Source organism: Acinonyx jubatus, chromosome C2 (assembly GCF_027475565.1).
Source record: "Acinonyx jubatus isolate Ajub_Pintada_27869175 chromosome C2, VMU_Ajub_asm_v1.0, whole genome shotgun sequence".
Taxonomy (NCBI): domain Eukaryota; kingdom Metazoa; phylum Chordata; class Mammalia; order Carnivora; family Felidae; genus Acinonyx; species Acinonyx jubatus.
Genome location: NC_069384.1, coordinates 118,242,762 through 118,255,293, shown reverse-complemented (window position 1 = coordinate 118,255,293; position 12,532 = coordinate 118,242,762). Strand labels below are relative to the sequence as shown.

Genomic DNA, 12,532 nt, shown 5'->3' with positions numbered 1-12,532 from the left:
TATTCTTTACATGTAACTGACTGCAATCAGTTACTACACGGGGGAAAACACTAAGAAATAAATGATCTGTCCACTCTCCTCATCAATTAATGGACAATCATTAATCAAGCATGGTAGCTCATCTGATCTTGAAACTACTCAATACATATATATTTAGCATCTACTAGTGCAAGGAACTGTGCTGAATGGTGACAATGTGTTGATGAGGAAAACATACATGGTCCCTGTCCCTATGGAGTTTACATAATAGTAAAAGATAATAGACAATGAATGAGTAAATAAGTGAATATATAATTGCAAAGTATGATAAGTGGGGGTATAATATTAAGAACTGCCAGTATTAAACTGAAATATTCTTTCAAGTTAAATATTCTTATTGATCTAACGCTCAGATTTAACTGGGTATCCTACATTTTTATTTGCTAAATCTGGCTACCCTACCAGTATACCAGTATAGAAGATAACTCTGTGTGTGTGTGTGTGTGTGTGTGTGTGTGTGTGTGTTATGGGGGGAAGGCGAGAGATATACTAACTAGGATAGTCAGGCAAAGCTCACTTCAGATACTCTGTTTAAGTTGAGATTGGCCAGATGAGAGGGAGCCAGCCAGGAAAGGAAGAAGGCATGCTGGGATGTTGTTGCAGGTGGAGGTGGAGGTAAAGAATTCCAGACAAAAATAATAACATGTGCAAAGGCCCTAAGATGTTCATTCATTCAACAAATATTCACACAGTGTCTATTATAAGCCAGGCACCAGGCACTGAGAATACAATGGCGAACAGGACAGAAGCATTCTCTACCTTCATAGACCTGTAAGTCTGAGGAACCAGCTGAGGATGCTAGGACACAGCAACAGAAAAATCATATTTCACAAGGGGAGGAAAGATAATCCAACTATGTCATTGTTATTCCCTTAGCTGCTAATATGTGGCTCCTGAAAAAACAAAACCATGTATTTTTATTAAATTAAACCACCTTTTACCTTCAACTTGGCCAGGGGAAAAAAAGAAAAAAAAAGAAATTGGTAAACAACTTTTGTTATTCTTTATAATAACTGTCTTCAGGTTACTCATCAATAAGATGTCTCACAGTCAATGAGAACTAAAATAAACTCTTTAGGAAGATATCAGACTCATGTAAATAACTCCCTAAACCAATCAATTCAAGTGGGGAGAAAAGGCAAAATGCACAAAACAACACAAAACAACCACTTAATTGATCCAGGGTGCCTGAAGAATAGCAGAGATGCTTTGTATGTGAGAAAGGAACAACAAAAAAAGAATAAATTCTAGAAATGTAGCCATCTTCATAAAGGTCCTGGATAACCACAAATACCTTATTCTCCAGGGAATTGTCTTTTTGCTCTGAACATCAGTTAATTTAGGGAAAGGTAGTTATTCTTATGGATAAGAGCATAGAGCATTCCTGTTATCACAGAAGTTAAGATAAATTCTATCTTTATAATTACCATGAAAATTTTCAGATAACATTCATTGTATTAATTATAACACAGCTCATGGGGACAAATGATCTGAGATTAGCTTTCAGGCCATAAGTTGAGTTCATTATATGAAAATCTTAGAGGAAACAATGAAATTCTGATTTACAGCTCAATTTTTAATTTGGTCGTTGGAACACATTTTAAAAATAAATTCACATTCCAATGTATTTTCTGAATACAGACTTTGCTTTAAGTATATTTCTTTGGAAATGCTCTTACCTAGGTTATTCATCAGTTAATAGCCTAAAACAAAATCTGATAGGATGATTATGATATGATAATTAATAATTCAGAGTCTAGTGGTATCAAACTAACCTTAACTACATGTGGTAGTCTATTTCTACAGCCTGTTGCTAGATTCTGAATATTTTATTCAGTGTATTTGTTATACCTCTCTGATTCCTATCAATTGCAAATCTGACAAGCCTGCAATCTGTCCCTAGATCTCAGTCATTAATAAAAGTATTAAACAAAATAAGCTCATAAATAGGCCTCTTTGCCAAGCTACTAGAAATATTGACTTTTATTGCTACTCAAATCAATACCTAATTATTTAATTTTGCTTACATCTAAGTTCTCCATATTAGTCCCAAGTTTCTGATGAGAGGCCAAGTGCCTTGCATAAATCCTAACAAAATTTGGTAGGGATTAAAAATAATCTCCACATTTGGGTCAAAAATTCTAATGCACTTTTGAAAACATAGAAGTAAACTCATTCACAGGAGAGAAACTAGGATGACGAATGGAATCAGAACTAGGTCTTCTACGAACAGAAGTAGGGATTTGCAGAGGAGAAAACAAATTCCATCTGATATTTTCATTTTTTTCTGATATATAAATGGCTTTATTTTTTCTAACATATAAATGAAGAGTGCTCTTCCTCAATACTAAGGGTGGCAAATTTCCACAGAGGTTGGTCAGGCAATGTGAGTGAGAACAGCCTTACTCTTCTACTTTTCCTCCTCTGATAGAGACATAAGTGCAAGAAATAATGCTTTTCTTCTTAATTCTCCTATAAATGGCTACTGTGCAAATTCAGTAACCCATGATCAGTGATCCCTGCGCTCAGTTTAGAGGCAATATGGAGTGTTAGGAACTATGACTAACTGCAAGTGTCATGTCTGGGTTAAAGGGGAGGGGCAGCCATCTTAATGCTAGCTAATTGTTGCCTGGGGAGATGTTATCTATGTTCCCTGATATTAGCACATCTTACAGCTTTTTCAAAAGAAACCAGAAGTCTAGGTTTTTCTGTTACCTCTCTTGATTTTTAAATCTGGGCAATAAATTCAGATTTTTCTAAAAAAAAAAAAAACCACACACACACACACACACAAACCCTTGCCAGTCAACACTGGGGAAGTCCAACAAAACCAGTCTGCTGTGTACTGTATGATTCCTAGAGATTAGACCAGGACCATGGGCTTAAAGATATAGGGAATCAGGTAAGAGATAAGTAGAAGTAAGAACTCACTGTTCCTCAGAGTTGTCCTGATTTCCCAACAGATCACCACATCTGGGTGGATTGACTTCCTGCTGGTCATGCTGGAAGGCAGTTAGTTCTACTGCTACTGAATTGATTGATCTTTAGTTTTTTTTAAAGTTTATTTCTTTATTTTGAGAGAGATAGCGACAGCATGGTCAGGGATGGGCAGAGAGAGAGGGAAAGAGAATTCCAAGCAGGCTCTGCACTGTCAGCATGGAACCTGATGCAGGGCTCGATCTCATGAAACCATGAAATCTTGACCCAAGCTGAAACCAAGAGTTGGGTCTTAGCAGATTGAGCCACCCAGGTGCTCCTGATTGAGTCTTAATGCCTGCCTCACTCTGAGAATCCATGGTTTCAAATAAAGCTTTACCTGGGGTTCAGGGAAGGGAATCTACAGTTGGAAGATTCCTGAGAATGTATTGGAAAGGTACGATGTGATCTCCATTTTGCAAAATGATTACCATTCAGAGACAGAAGTCTTGGGAAAGAAGTCCTGACTGATAAAACAATAAACACAAAAGAGTAAAGGTGGAAATGAGGGTGGCCTCAGATGGGGGTGGTAATGATAAGATTCTAATGGAATAGTTGGTCTATGGCAATTAAACCTGGTGTCTCAAACCAACTGCCTTCAGTTATGTTTGGCCATCACATTGTTTAAAATTAAAATTGAACCAAAAGTACTTTTGGAAGGCACCCTCCACTTAGCCACTGGTCCCTCCATTTCTTGTTGTCTTATATCCTGGTCTATCACAAATTCACATTACCTGTCCTGTCCCCAAAGTAGTTAGATCTCCCCCACCTCTCTTCCTCCAGCGATAACTTGTGAATTTTGTAAATATATTTTCCTGAGTCAAATACATGGTGCATAAATCTAATACTTCTTAAAAATTATTATATGGTTAGGAATTTGGAAATTCAAATAAAAAATCTAAATGGAATATAGAGGGTTTGATTTGAAGGTGGAGGAAAATTTCATTTTTATTTTTGGAAGTCCAAACATTGGATAACATATCTTATATTTAGCTGGTTTGATAAGTTGTCCCCATGGTTTGGGAACCTGGTACACCTCTTCCACAAACCTGGACACAACTCTCAGTATTAGGGCTCTATCAGGTCTGGCTGGGCCTATTCTGTTCTGAAACAGTAGATCAAGTCTCTAATGATCAGTCAAGTGGCTGGTTGGTTGGACAAAGATTTCAATTTTCAATGAATTGCTCTGGCATCAGAGACACACACTAAGGTCTGTCTCATAATTTAAGGTTTACTCTCATAATTTAAAATCAGGCTTTGCTGTGACACAAATACCTGTGATTATATATGCCTTTTATGAACATCCTCCCAATGGATCCTCACTGCATACCTATTCATTCACTCATTAGACAGAGACCTACTAACAAAAGAAGGACAGCTATTATGCCAGTGGTAGGTGCTCAGAAATCTAGTGGTAAACACAACTTAAAATCTCTATTGGGTAAGCAGAGGAGATACTTTTATTTCTATTAAAAAGGTCTTTATTACTTAAATTATTTTTATTACAGAAGTAAAACAAAAATATACTCTCTGCATTAAAGATTAAGGCAATGCAAAAATATATAGAGTAAAATGCAAAAGACATTCCCTTACATGCAATTATATACAAATGTTATTTTTTGCATAAATGCTAGTATACAATATGTATTTTTCAGAAACATTATTTTGATTTTCAATGTTTATTTATTTTTTGAGATAGAGAGAAAGAGAGAGAGAGAGAAAGAGAGAGACAGAGGTGAGTGGGGGAGGGGCAGAGAGAGAGAGGGAGACGCAGAATCTGAAGCAGGCTCCAGGCTCTGAGCTGTCAGCACAGAGCCCCAAGCAGTGCTCAAACCCATGAACCCTGAGATCATGACCTGAGCTGAAGTCAGAAGCTCAACCAACTGAGCCACACAGACAGGCCCAGACACATTATTTTGTAAATTAATTTGTCTTACAGATTTTTCTATGTCTTCTACTTTTTAAAGGCTCCAAAGTTTTCCCTAGTTTGTATATAGTATAATACATTTAATCTCTTCCCTATCAATAGGCATTTTGGCTGTTTACATTTTTGTCATTCTACTGATGCACTGTCTAGGTATCTTTCTCTGCATAAACAATTGTTTATTGAGGTATATTACTAGAAGTAGTTTTTCTGGGTATATTTAAAATTTTAGGTGATAGTGACAAAAAGTGTGTAAGAATGCTTGATTTTCTTCATTCTTGCCAACACTGATCTGAACATAAACTCTTTAAATCTTGCTAATTGGATGGATGAAAAATATCTCATTTTAATTTGCATTTTCTTATTTATAAATAAACACCATTTTACTTGGCTATATATTTTGCATATGTATATACACACAGAGAGAGATCTGTAAATTATTTTTTCATATTTTATCAAATTTTCTACTGTATTTTCTTTTTCACACCTATCTGTAGTTCTCTGTATTTAAAACTCTAATCATCTGAGGTGCCTGGGTGGCTCAGTTGGTTGAGTGTATTACTCTTGATTTTGGCTTTAGGAAGATCATTGACATCCAAAACTATAGAAATTGCTCCTAATATTTTCATGTTTTTTTTCCTAACATTTAACTCCAAAATCCATATACAATTTCTTTTTAGGAATGATGTGAATTAGGCATTTAACTTTTTCTCCCAAAGGAATAGCCCATTGCCCCATACTATTTATAAAAACATCCAATCTGTTGCCTTTATATTGGAAGGATAATTTGGCTTGGGTTTCACATTCTTTCCCTCATAAGTGAAAATGTGCTGCTTTTCCATCTTCTGAAATTGAGTGTCACTGTGGTCAAGTCCAAGGCCAACCTGATTATTTCTGCTCTTATAAGAGACTTGGATTTTCTGCCTAGATGCCCCCATAATTCTTTCTTTAACCTTGAAATTCAGTAACTCTGCCAAATTATTTCATGGTGTTGATGATTCCAAATGAAATTTTCCTGGCATCCAGTGAGTTCTTTAAGTCTTTTAGTCCACATATTATATCATTTCGGGAGAATATTGTTTTATCATGTTTTAAAATATTTTCCATGTGTTTTCTTCTTCAAAAACACCCAAATGTCTGCCATCCATTTCTATCATATTCTTTATAGTCATTACTACATCTTTGTTCTATTCTACTTTGTTTTGTGTTATTTCAAGTCTGTTTTTTATGGTTTTGACATGTTTTCAGAGAAGTTCATTCTATTTTTGTTGCTTGTAGAGTGTCTTTTATTTCTTAAGTGATTTTATTTATCTCTCCAGCTTTTCTCCTGAGCTCTGCCAGCACACTTTTAATCTCTCTTGATTATTTTATGTCTCTTCTTTTAAATCTTAAATTATATAATAGATACAGAGAGAATCTATATTGGCCTTTATGATAATGGAGAATTCTTTTGTCTAAACTTTTCTGTAATTCTTTGGTAAATATATTTGGGGATTGTGGGCTCTTCTTTGGCTTAAATTAAAAAAAAATATTTTGTAGTTCTAATGAACACGGCCTCCTTTTTAGTTATTACTCATCTTGAAAAGAGACTGGGTGTTTGTTAAAGAATAGTACAATGATACAAAGTAAGGGATGAAATAAAGTTGAATAAGCTGAGGCTGACTGCAGTTTTAATTTGGGTTTTGTTCTATCTATTGTTGTGTAACAAATCACCCCATACCTTAGTGGCTTAAGCCAACAATCAGTTATTTTGTTCACAAATTTGCAAATTGCACAGAACTCAGTAGGTTCAGTTTAATTCTGCTGCGCCTGATATCAGCTGGGGCAGCTGGAATGGGGTTGGAGGGTCAACTTCAAGGATGGATCACCCACCCATCTGGCTAGTCTTCTTGGCTGTCAGTCCCTCTTCAGATAGTACTCTCTGCAGACCGTCTTGACCATCTCACAGCAAGGTGGCTGGGTTCCAAGAGGGAGTGTCCCAAGGGACAGGAAGTGGAAGCTGATCGTTTCTTAAGGTCTGGGTTTGGAAACTGGCACAGCATCTCTTCCTCTGCCTTCTATGAATCCAAGGCAAAGGAACATAGACTTCAACTCTCCATGAGAGGGGAGTCAAAGAATGTGGGGGCCATGTTTTAAAACTGCCATAAGTAACTTGTTTCAAGTATCTGTCACCAAATTTGTTCCCTTTCTCTTAGGAATACATCTTTTTGCAGTCCATGGCATTCAAATTGAGGTGGTATAGAGAAAAGACCCACAAGTTGCAGATAGATTTGTTTTGATTTAGAAATCACTGCCCCCCACTCCAATGAAAATAGTCTCTTCAATGTCCAAGCTAGGAAACTAGACTGTGGGTCAGCATGACTTCTACTCATCTTTCATTTTGAAAGGTCAGACTATTTCCCCCATTTCTCCCTTGGCCCACCTACCTGATCTTATCTGTTCTCTAAACAACGGAATATTGGCTGGTCCTTTCAGTAAGTGATCTGCTGTCAGATCTGAGAAAAACCAACTTGACTTGGCATATTTCCATCTCTCATTCAAGATTTCACATTATTGACAGCAATATCTCATACTTAAATCTTACACAGTTTATGATTTGGAATTGTGGCTATTTCCATTTCATGGGCTATGAAAAACTTCTATTTTTCAATGTTCTTCATGGTTTTAATTTGCTTTGAGGCAGACTTGTAAAATATTTTACCCTGCTATCTTAAGCAAAAGCTCCATATGAACTTTAGAATGACCCTAAAAATATCTGTTGGGATTTTAAGAGGGAGATTAAACTGAAGGTATAGATTACTTGGCGGGAGAGTTGACTACTCTACAATATTGAATCTTCCAATCCTATTCATAGTAGGTCTCCTCATTTATTGAGGTGGTCTTTTTTGTCCTTCACTGAAGTTACTATTTGTCTTCTCAGATATCTTGTAGGTTTATTTATTTAGGGCTATTCTAATGGGTTTAGATTTAAAAATGCTATTGTGAACAAAATAATTTTCCCATTTCATTTTATCATCAGTTATTGCTGATGTCTAGGAAAGCTGTTGGTTTTTGTGTGTCAGTCTTCTGTCCAGCCAAATTTCTGAGCTCTCTAATATTTTGCAATTTGAGTCTCATGCTTTTAAGTAGACAATCATAATAGCTCATCTATTGAAAATTTTATTTTGATTTTCATATTTTCAATTTCTCTGATTTTACTTTTTAAATTTCATGTTTTATGGATATAAATAGTCTCATATTCATCTTAGTAAATAATTAACATGTAGGTTTTGGTTTTCTACAGTTTTATTTCTTTATAACATTGGTCTTATCTGCTTTTATAATCCATGTTTTCTGTGCAATCTCACTTCTAAAATCCCAACAAATTTTTATTTTTTAAGATTAGGATAGATAGGTATACTAAAGCAGCCATCTTGATAAAATCAGAAAGTGGACTTAAAGGTGACTGACTTGCTCAACGGTATGATGACAGAGTCATCATCTAGACTCTCACACCAGCTTTCACTCCCCCATAGAAAAGTAAAACACACTATCCACACGAGATATGTTCTAGATTAAAGTTTTCCACTAAAATATTTACCAGAATTACTAATAAAAAGAAAATTGAATAATACATATATATATTTTTCTACTTTTCATCACTTTTTCTTATAGACATGCTAATGAAAAGACTAAAAGTCAAAAGCTATAAGAACAATAGACAATGCCTGAAAATCTAAATGACAATAGTCACATAAGTATGAATTCACTCACTTAAAAAGATATTCTGATGTCCATAAAAACAAAATTAGCAGGTAAAGATGGGGATGAGGTTAAAGATAAAAAAGTATAAATTTCCAAACATATTAGAGTTAAACATTAAATCAAATTTTACCATTTAACTGCCATTCTGACAGTAGGCTATTTGGCACAGGCTTTGAATTTGACTTCCATATATCCAATTTGAATTAAGCACCTTGAGAAAAATCAGATTTAACTACATTATAATTCTGACACTACGGGATGATGCCAGAGAGTATATACTCTGGATTTTATGTGTTTGATTTCATATAAGAATTCCCTGGCACTCATTCCACTATCTTTTGAAATGAGAAACTCGTACTGTTAACCCATGAAAAACAAACTAAATGGTGAAAAAATTTCTCCCTTTTCCTCTCAACACTGCATGTCATTCTGGCAATGAAAAAAAATGATGTATTTGAGGACCTCTGGGTCAGGAAAATTGATAAGAGCTCCCAACTTCTTTCTCATAAACAACCGATATTTTAAAGCTATTAACACAGGAGCTGGGCATTCAAAGACAGTTCATTTATCATCCAATAGCTGGCTAGGGTGTCAGGCCTTGCAGTCAGGCTCTGAAAAATGGGCCCTGAGCTCACCCTCTATAGCTGAACAGCTGCTCCTTCCCAAAGTTTTAATCAGATTCCCTGAGCATTACATGCCCCAGTAAGGCAGAGCCCACATAAAACTTGCAATAAGCCTGCCATGTAAATTCATTATGGAGCTCAAGTAATATAAACAGATTATGTTCTTCAGGCCAAGAGAGCACTTTTAATTTAGACCAAAATTATGATTGCATATTGATTTGGCCCATTGTTCTCTGGAAAATTTTTTCTAGGAAAAAATTCAGAAATAATCACCTGAAATAAACGGTATTTTTTTGGTTGCTCAGAATGAAGCCAGGATTGAACACATTGGAAAGAAAATATACCTTAGGACAAAAGAAAAGTCTCAACCCAGAGCTCCTGAAACTATTTATAAGTTGTCTTTTTGTTTAGATGCACTTCCCTCCAATCCCTTAGGTGAGAACCATAGGCTTCTTCAGACACTAAAGGAAGTTTACGACCACCCCACTAAAATTTAATGTGCAGTGTTAAATCATATTATTTACAGAAGCCAGTTTAACAACCTTTGGAAATTTAACCTCACATGAGGCTGAAGTCATGATTGGTTCATGTCATAGACGGCTTCTCACAGATGGCTCTGATATCTAGTTACAAATTATTCTCTGTCACTAGGCTACTGTCTTAGGGATGTATGCCACTGGTCACAACATAGAGAAGAAGAGGGAATCACCATCAATCCCCCACCAGATATTAAAGGACATTAGAATAGAGACAAATGACATTTATGCATAGAGATAAAAGTGTAATGTGTCAATCAGAAGGACTGGTTAGTCATGGAAGAATCTGGAAGAACTGTAGAATCAAACACTGTACGTGACCATTCCAGATTTATGTAAAGAGGAAAGAGAAAATTTCAGTTATCCTCACAAACTATGAGTAGTTTTAAGTTATCCTAACTGTTGGTATGGATTCAGTGGGTGGTTTCCAAGCATTTCAAAATTTCAGGTTCCATGGTAAAAAAAAAACTTTTGGGTGAAGGATGCATCTATCTGTCATCTTTTTCCATGATCACCATACAACCCTCTGGATATTATTTGCTTTATATGCAGGTTTGCCTATGGGAAAGACTGCTTTTATCATATGATTTGGGGTACTTGAAATTCTGGTGAAAGTAATTTCCTGTGGTGAATTAATAAAGCAGATGCTTATTATGATTCTGTTTCCTAAGTAGCTTGACTATGGAAAGAAAATGAGCTGATCATGCCAGCATCTATATTCCAGTCATTGGGTCAGTCATTTCTTGGTGTTTATTATATCAGCACCCTGTCCACATCTGCCTCAGATGTACTTTTCTTAGTATAAGTCACTGTCTTACTCCATGGGTGGTCATCCTGGGCCCAGACTAGAGAACATTACCAAGTTCTTCAATGTAAACAGCTAAAATTCAAATAGAGTCTAAAAGGATTAAGAAGCTACCCATGACTTAGTGACACTGTACAGCAGAAGACAGAAATAACTTCAACTCTCAAAACTGGTTTGTTGCCTAGAACATCAGTTCAAAGTTACCTGGGCATGTAAAGGACAATTTTTAAAACATCTACATCTTACAGCACATCAACAACCAGTACGGCAGAAAATATCTCCTGCTGTCCACCCATGGAGGTAACCTTTTCCAAGAAATTGGAGAGAACTGAAGAGATGGCTTCCTAATGTGGATCATAAATCTGACAATAAGAAAACATGAGGTAAGCAGATAGAGAGTAAGAGAAACTAGGAAGATATGGTAAAGATAAAGGACAGCCTCCAGAGAGAGAATGTTATGAGTTCCACAGCTGGAAACACTACAGCTACATAGGCGAGAGCCTAAAATCTTGAAGAAAAATGCAGTGACCCTAGGGAAGATACTTTACCAGATAGGAATCCTTTGCATGGTTTGAAATTATTGAAAATTATCTAGAATTTCATATGAATTGATTTCAACATTTCTAAGCCAAATTGAAATCTGTTTTCAGACTCTTGTGCACCATTTTGAGAAATATTTTGATGAACATGGCTACTTGAGTGAAAACTGGATTGTGTTAATAAGTAGGTCTTTTGCCATCTCCACTTTCTCTACATGATATAATCTCTCCCTCCTGTATCATTTGGTGTTCACTGTTTTCGAATATTGTAGATGATAACAGAGTGCTTGGTTTTGCCTTCTTTTACATTTCTTCATTAATAATCATTATTGTTATTGTCACAGGCATTCCTGATTAAATTTATGGTTGTTTCAACATTTTTTTGCTCACCACTCCTTGTCTCCCACTTCTTTCTGAGCTGTTTCCTATTTCTATCACTGATTATCTATGAGTGGTAAATTCTGCCTACTTGAACATATCTTTATTTAATTCTTACCCTTGAATGATATTTCAGTTGAATTTAGAGTTTAGGTTTTTGGTTATTTTCTTTTGGCAATTTGTACATATTACTTCACTGTCCTCTGGCAGCTATTATCATTAATGAGAAAACTGGTGCCATCTAAATTGTTTTCCACTGTAAGTAATCCATGTTTCCTCTCTGGTTGCTTTTAAAATTGCCACTTTGTCTTTGATGATCTCATGTCTCTCTACAATGTATTTGGATGGGAATTAGTTTTAATTTATCCAGCTCAGGTTATAATGTGATGTTTCAATTTCTCTCTTCAATTCTGAAAAATTATCATCCATTATATCATTAAATATTGCCACAGATTGATTTTCTTTAGTGCCCCCTTTAAAAATTCTTATTGATGTATTCTGAATTGTTTCATGCTATCCTCCATGTCTCTTAGCCAACTTTTTATATTTTTCTAATCTGTGCTGCATTCTGGGTCATTTGCCAACTTTATCTTCTGGCCCACCAGCTGGATTTAATATGACATTTGTCTCATTCAGTTTTAAAGCCAGTATCTGCATTTTTCTTTTTGAAAAGTTCTTCTGTTTTCTATTTCACTTATTTTACTATCCCTATTTTCCTTGCTCCTCCATTTATCCCTTCAGTAATTTTTAATATGCCCATTTTATAATTATTCTCAGATTTTTGTAATTTTTGTTTAGTTCTTTAGGGTCCTTGTTCTTCTGATTCGCTTTTTTGTTGTTGTTTATCTCCTGGCTTTTCTTCATGATGGATTTTTTTCCCCCTTTGTGGCCTATAAACTTTTACTGTGAGCTCATTTTCAAGAAAAATTATATATTTTTTTCCTGTGGGATTTCTATGTGCCTGGGTT

General features: G+C 35.5%; 1 protein-coding gene across 17 annotated transcripts in view; it reads right to left on the bottom strand.

Moving 5' to 3' along the window:
• SLC9A9 (solute carrier family 9 member A9) overlaps positions 1–12,532 on the bottom strand; it is a 698,450-nt gene that overhangs the window by 340,036 nt on the left and 345,882 nt on the right. The window lies entirely within an intron of this gene.